General features: G+C 37.1%; 1 protein-coding gene and 1 long non-coding RNA gene across 2 annotated transcripts in view; both read right to left on the bottom strand.

Annotated features, from left to right (window-relative positions):
* LOC118764267 overlaps positions 1 to 3,137 on the bottom strand; it is a 19,981-nt gene extending 16,844 nt beyond the window's left edge. Inside the window, exon 1 of the long non-coding RNA XR_005000067.1 lies at positions 3,022 to 3,137. This is a non-coding gene — a long non-coding RNA (uncharacterized LOC118764267). The remainder of the gene's footprint in view (positions 1 to 3,021) is intronic.
* The window catches only part of LOC115214430 (sodium- and chloride-dependent glycine transporter 1-like), a 346,642-nt gene that overhangs the window by 147,124 nt on the left and 192,018 nt on the right, over positions 1 to 7,500 (bottom strand). The window lies entirely within an intron of this gene.

Here is a 7,500-nt window from a genome sequence, read left to right on the forward strand (position 1 = left end):
CTAAGCATTTATCCCAGCGCGCTAACGTTTCTGCCAGCTCACCGCCTTCATACATATATACGACGAGCTTCTTTCTGTTTCCGTCTACCAAATCCACTCACAAGGCTTTGGTCGGTCCGCGGCTATAGCAGAAGACACTAGATTAAGGTGCCACGCAGTGGGACTGAACCCGGAACTATGTGGATGGTAAGCAAGCTCCTTACCACAAAGCCACTCCTATGCCTATATGTATATATATATATATTTCTATTTGTTGTCTAAACATATGCGCTTGTGCATACATGTCTAAAGTCACATAAGCGTCTTTCGTTTCATTTTGTAACAGTTGTCATGGAATATATGATGCAAAGGCCTGTGTTAAGCAATATTTCACTATACATCGGTGGTGGTGGTTGTGGTGGTTGTGGTGGCGCTAGGGATTCTGATATCAACAACAGAAGCATTGATTATACATCGCTTATCTATCCTTAATGTTAATTCATAATTACCCTTTTGTTTTGATTATCGATATTATTTTTTATCAGAAATCCTTCAATTGCTTTCCATTCTGCAGAGAGTAGTATATTGTTTATTTGCTGTTCATATATTTCTAAACGTGTTGTCTTCCTCCAATCAACATTGCTTGTGATTGCTATCATAAGACTGCGTACTTGCTGGGTTTTTTTTTTTGTATGAATACATGTGACTATGCGTTTGTGCTTCTCCAACAAGAAATCACCGAAAATAAAATAGCTAACATAACTGATAACAACGAAGCCAACACACAGATACACATACACCCCTGTCTCAATATACAGAGAAAATATGATAGAAGCACAGAGTTACACCTACACACATGTCCACACGATGTCGGCATAATACATACGCATGTCCAGCGAAATATCTACTCGGAAAATGCAAATATGAAGCACCACAAAATAGGTCACGGAAAAGGACATTAATTAAAAATGAAATAAATATACGTGACAGATATGTGCTTTTTCATTATCAGAATAAACGTATTTAAGGGTCGATTCGTTAACAATAAAGGACTAGAACAAATACTTGATTTATAATTAGCAGAACGCCATTGAATTGATAATGATAATAATAATAATAATAATAATAATAATAATAATAATAATAATAATAATAATAATAATAATAATAATGATAATGATAATAATAACTATTTATATATGTGTGTGTGTGTGTGTGTGTGTAAAGCGCAGGAGTGGCTGTGTGGTAAGAATTTTGCTATGGAACCACACGCCCCCCAGGCTCAGTCCTAATGCGTCGTGGCACTTTGGTCAAGTGTCTTCTACTATAGCTTCGGACCGACCAAAGCCTTTGATTGGACTTGAAGCTCGTCGTGTATATATATATATGTGTGTGTGTGTGTGTGTGTGTGTGTGTGTGTGTGAGTGTGTGTGTGTGTGTGTGTGTGCGTGTGTTTATGTGTGTGTGTATGCTGGTACTTATATGTGTATGTCTGTGATTGTCCCCACGCCATGTCTTGACAACCGATGATCGTGTGTTTATATCCCCGAAACTTAATGATTCAGCAACAGAGATTGATAGAAGTACTAGTGATACAAAGAAGAAGTCCTGGGGTCGATTTCTTCTACTAAAGTCCTTTACGGTGGTGAGCCTGCATGGCTAGGGTGCAAACAGATGGCAGCATACGGTTGTGAGGGCAATGAGAGCTAGCAGTAACGTTCATGAGGCGTTGTGCCGATTGACATCGATGCATTTACTTGGAAAGTTGCGAAATGAAATTTGTGCTTTCGTGATCACGTGTTTGCTGTTATCTGCGATTTTGTAATCGACAGAAGCAATGAGCCAATGTAAAACTTTATGTTGAACTTGCGGTGTCTGCCACAGAGACATTGAGCATGCTTTGGCAAGATTACGTCGATGAGACAATGGGTCGTACGCAATATTTTAAGTGGAGTGGGTGATTCAAAAGTGGGCGGGCGTCCGTAGAAGACAATGGGCGATCTGGAAAACCTGCCACGAGCGTCACCCCTGAAATGTGGTATGGTGCTTCCAAAATTCGTACTTTACGACCAGACTACCGATCGGGATTTCTTCAGCGAAGCTTTGACGTGTTTGAAGGAGGACATTATGCGAAAGCGACCACAGCTTTGTGAGTGGATTTGGTAGACGGAAACAGAAAGTAGCCCGTCGGAAACGCGTAGTCAATTTAATATTTGATTTGTTTTGAGATTTTAGAATAATAATTATAAGATATTTAATTCATTTCTATGTGGTTATTATAGATAATTTCTTTTCACCATTGATAGAATAATCAAATAGCGGTTTGTCTCTAAATTCTCTCTCTCTCTCTCTCTCTGTATATATATATAATATATAATATATATTGTGAATTTTGATTTAATGTGCCAAATTGAAAGTTTGTGGGACGCGAATAATTGGATTCTTCCCGATGAAAATGCAACGTGTCACCCAGCTTGCCTCACTCGTGGCATTTCTCGATCAAAGCAGCATGGTATCGCTTCCACACACGCTCTATTTGCCCGATTTAGTACCTACGAACTTCCATCGCTTCCCCAAAATGAAAAGGCAGCAGCTCAAATGTGCCATTTAAATACCAGAACGAATCACAGAAGGTCTTCGACTCGCTTACGCAAAATGATTTCCAAGCGAGATTCCGAAAGTGGACCGAAAGCTGGGACCGGTATATTGCCGCGCAAAGTAACTATTTCAAAGATGCTATTAAAACTAAGGTAGATAAGGATAAGTTAGTAAATATAACTAGCCCGGGACCTTTTTGGTGCCACCTTGTGTGTGTGTGTGTGTGTGTGTGTATTTATATATATATAGGAGCACTCCGTCGGTTACGACGACGAGGGTCCCAACTGATATGATCAACGGAATAGCTTGCTTGTGAAATTAACGTGCAAGTGGCAGAGCACTCTACAGAAACGTGTACCCTTAACGTAGTTCTCAGGAAAATTCAGCGTCACGCAGAGTGTGACAAGGCTGGCTTTCCGAGATGCACTTATTACGCATTTTTACTGAGTGGATTGGAGCAACGTGAAATAAATTGTCTTGCTCAAGGAAAGAACGCGTTGCTGGGAATTGCTTTCACGACCTTACGATCGTGAGTGGAATGCTCCAACCACTAAGTCACGCGCCTTCACGCACGCACACACACACACACCACACACACACACACACACACACACACAGAGGTACTACCGAACTGATGAGAGCTGACTCTGTATAGTCAGGAGATCTGCATGCTTTTATTAATGTAGTCACCGTGGATTTCGAAATCCATATTGGAAGACAGTTATTTAAAGGCTACGTTTCGTGTGAATCCCTCATGAACCACAAATATGATGACCACCGTCTTATTTGGGGCTGATGAGAGATCCAAAATAACAACAGACATTAATTCATTGTCTACAGATACGGAGTTCGAAACCTAAGAAACTCTTAACTGAAAATAGACTATACTAGACTATACTACTACTACTAATAATAATAGTATATATATATATATATATATATAATATATATATATATTATATATATATATATATATATGTGTGTGTGTGTGTGTGTGTGTTGTGTGTGTGTGTGTATGTGTGTGTGTGTGTGTGTGTGTATGTGTGTGTGTATGTTGTGTATACACAACCCATGTATATATCGTCATATTTGTCTTCGTTGTAGGTGTTCTCATCAAAGAGGTGGCCATGCCCACTTCTCTTCGACATTTTCTGATATGGATCCTGAAGAGATTGTGTAGTACTAAATTTGTTTGAAGTATTTGGCGTCATTATTATCAGAATATTCTATTTATAAACCGAACATATTTTGCGACGTAATCTATAAAATTTCGCTAGGGACGTAAGAAATGGCTTTCCAGAATGCCATTTATCTAACATGAAAACATTTATTTCCATTCGAAGGTGAAACTAAACCGTCATTTATATATTCTTACTAGAAATGGATCTTGATAGTTTTGCTTATTACAACAAACAATGTGACTATATGTACATTCGACTTTGCAACATCCAAATTGTTGCGTAATCTTGATAAAGCAGTCTTAGACAGAGCTACCTCCTAGCTTCGATTGTCGGTTTCTTTTAAGAGTGTCTATGGAAACATTAAGATAAATTAACTAAAATGAAGACAGTAATACCTGTGAATTATCTTTTGCCTTTTTTGTTTTTTGTCCTCTATTTGTTTCAGTCATTATATTCCAGCCATGAATATGAAAATGTTAGTCTAATGTGTAGACCTCAGTCCTTTTTCTTAAAGCCTGATACATATTTTATCGGTCAGTTTTGCCGAACCACTAACTTACGCGGACGTGGACACACCAGCACCAGTTATCAAGTGGGGTGTGGGAGGAGGAAACACAGACACAAAGGTGCACACCCTCACACACAGGTACACACACACACACATATACATATATACGATGGACTTCTGTTTTTGTCTACCAGATCCACTCACGAGGGTTTGGTCAGGTCGTGGCTAAAGTAAGCAACATTCACCCATGGTGCCACGCAGTGGGACTGAACGCCGAACTAGGTGGTTAGGAAGCAAGCTTCTTACCAGAAAGCTTCCCCTGTGCCTAAATTCAGCTGCTGTTTCTATCATTTCAAATAAATGTGCTGGCTGAAATCACGTTTTGATCGTGGATTATTGTTATTAATTTGTCAAATACCCTAAAGAAAGAGCTATATTTTCGTTATTTATTCTCTGAATATTTAATTTTCCGATGGAAAAATATTCTCCATCACACACTCTGCAAACAATAAACTGAATATCACGAACGTTATAAATCTCAACAGTCTTTCTAAATATTTTGCCTCCAGGGCAAACAGCTAATTAAAGACACCAGCGATTAAATAAGAAATTATTAAAGAAATATTTACAGCATGTGGTTGTGCTACAATATGTGATGTTACTTCAAAGCGATAAGGTTTCAAAATATCTTTATATATGAAAATCTAACAATGAGGTCGAGCACGGTTGTATTATAATTAGAAATGTTGTATATATATATATATAGCATAGAAAATATGAAAATATTTGCGTTTACTATAAACGATTTCAGTTGTAAAAAGAAATAAGTCCTTAAGAGATTTCAGTTTGCTGCCGATATTAAAACATGCAGGTGATCGTGAAATATCATGTAAACGGATTAAATTCACATGTTCAAGAATATCCGAATGGTAAAGGATTAGGGTGGCGCAGTAGAACAAAGAAAATATAAACGGACGATGAAAGAAGTCTTCCTTGGAATCCTGCAACATTACCAAAAAATCTTAAAAACGCTGTGACATCTAATGAGGGTTTACTGAAAGTCTAAAAGGACCTAATAACCACGCGATATTAAAGTTTCTTGTATGTAAATTAATCTTTGAGCGTGTTTCTGAAAAAGCTTCCACTGCTTTCGTGATGGGTACGTATACGTATGCGATTTCTGTGACATTACTTCCATTGAGCTTTTCAATGAAATTTATATTTAATATATTCTATGTAATTAATTTTCAGCTACTCACGGCATTATAACATTATGTATATACTGCATTTAATCAGTTCTTATTCATAAAGGTCCACTTATTCGCAACCGGTACTTTACACTACACACACACACACTTATGTGTATGTGTTTGTGTATATGTGAGTAGCTAGACAAGTAGGTAGATATCTACATAGATAGATACACATATCTATGTACGTATTCATAATCTCTATATTTATATATATATATATATTTATATATATATACATATATAAATATATATATAAACATATATAAACATACACACATACATACACACATATATACACATACACACATGCGTATATATATATATATATATATATATATATATATATATATACATATATATATACACACACACACACACACGCATATATATATATATATATATATATACACAGATAGATAGATTGTGGACGCCCACAATATTTTACTCTTAATTTTATAATTACGTAAAGATTTTCCTTGATTACACCATTTCTGTATGTGTGCGTATCATCGTCATTAATTAATATTTTCCCTCACCCACTGAGCCGGCACATACACGTTCAATCCATCATCAACACCGCCATAACTAACTGATACATTGCCGTTAGACACGCTGTCATCGGATACTCCATCTATAGCAAATACCCCCACCGCCATCTTTTGCGAAAACCATGTCACATTCACATTTTATAGCTCTACATTTTCATGTTCTAAATCTTCATATCCCCTGCCATTTGTATTTTTCTATGTATGACGCTTTAAGACTGCGGTGGTCGATTTTAATCCGAGTTCTCTTTTTCGATATTCAACTTTCAATCTTGTCCTTATGGGTGGCCCTAATGAAGAATGATGTATAAGATAAACATAAAAGCAAGAATATTGCACTGCCAATACAAACCTTAATGAAGCTGGTATAATACTATGCTAGTAAAACGAAATATTGTGTACTGCTCAGCTATTAATATACACGTAGCAATTGCTGCATGGCATGTATTTAATATGTAAATTGATCTATCCATCCGTGTTACATCCTCCAAACTAGGGAATATCTGAGTAATGTATTCGTGGATATGTGAGATTTTACATATAGTGCTGATGAAAGAGCAATAACTCTTGAAATATGAATATACACTTATTATTATTTTCTATCTCGATTGCATATTTTATATAAACATATTCGTTAATGAAATGTCGCAACTTGCGGTGGTGGCTCCGAATTCTATAGAAAATATTTAACGATGCGCTTAAAAGTAACGTGTGAGTGTGTACACGCGCGCTTGCGTGTGCTTGTGTATGTGGGGGGTGTTTATGTGTGTGTGCAGTTTGTCCCCCAAAGTGCATATAAGCAGTGAATTATTATAAAGTTATTGTTTATTAAATTGCATCGCTTTTTTCAAAATTCATTAGAATCTTGCTTTTTCGGCGATCTTTGAAAGCGATCTCTCGTTTGTGCCTTCGAGGCGATCTTCCGTTTGCACCTTCGTGTCAACCTCTCGTTCGCGCCTTCGAAGCGATCTTTCGTTTGCGCCTTCGAGGCGATCTCACGTTTGCACCTTCGAGGCAACTTTTCGTTTGCGTATTCCAAGCGATCTATCGTTTTGTCTCATAAAACGAAAGATTGCCGAATCCCCTAACAGAATGTACATATGACCACCTTGTTTTCAGACCTTTCTACTTTAGGCATTGTCAATAAAGCGAAGTAATAACCGGCAAATATCAATAAATATTTTGTTCGGTTTTTAAATGGCTAATCTCAATTCTACGACCGTTGCCATTTTTGCACAGTGAACTTTCTGTAAGTTCATAAAAACAACGTAATAGTGTGAGACCTGGTGAACGCGGACGGTATTGATCATCATTTTCCAATATAGCTGTTTGACAATATCTCATTAAGATGGTCCTTAATTAACAAACCTATGGCAGTGAGATGCAGTCCCACTTTGCCAGAAATAAAACTCGATATCTTCAATGACCTTTTCAAT

This window comes from Octopus sinensis, linkage group LG7 (assembly GCF_006345805.1).
Source record: "Octopus sinensis linkage group LG7, ASM634580v1, whole genome shotgun sequence".
In the NCBI taxonomy this organism is placed as follows: Eukaryota; Metazoa; Mollusca; class Cephalopoda; order Octopoda; family Octopodidae; genus Octopus; species Octopus sinensis.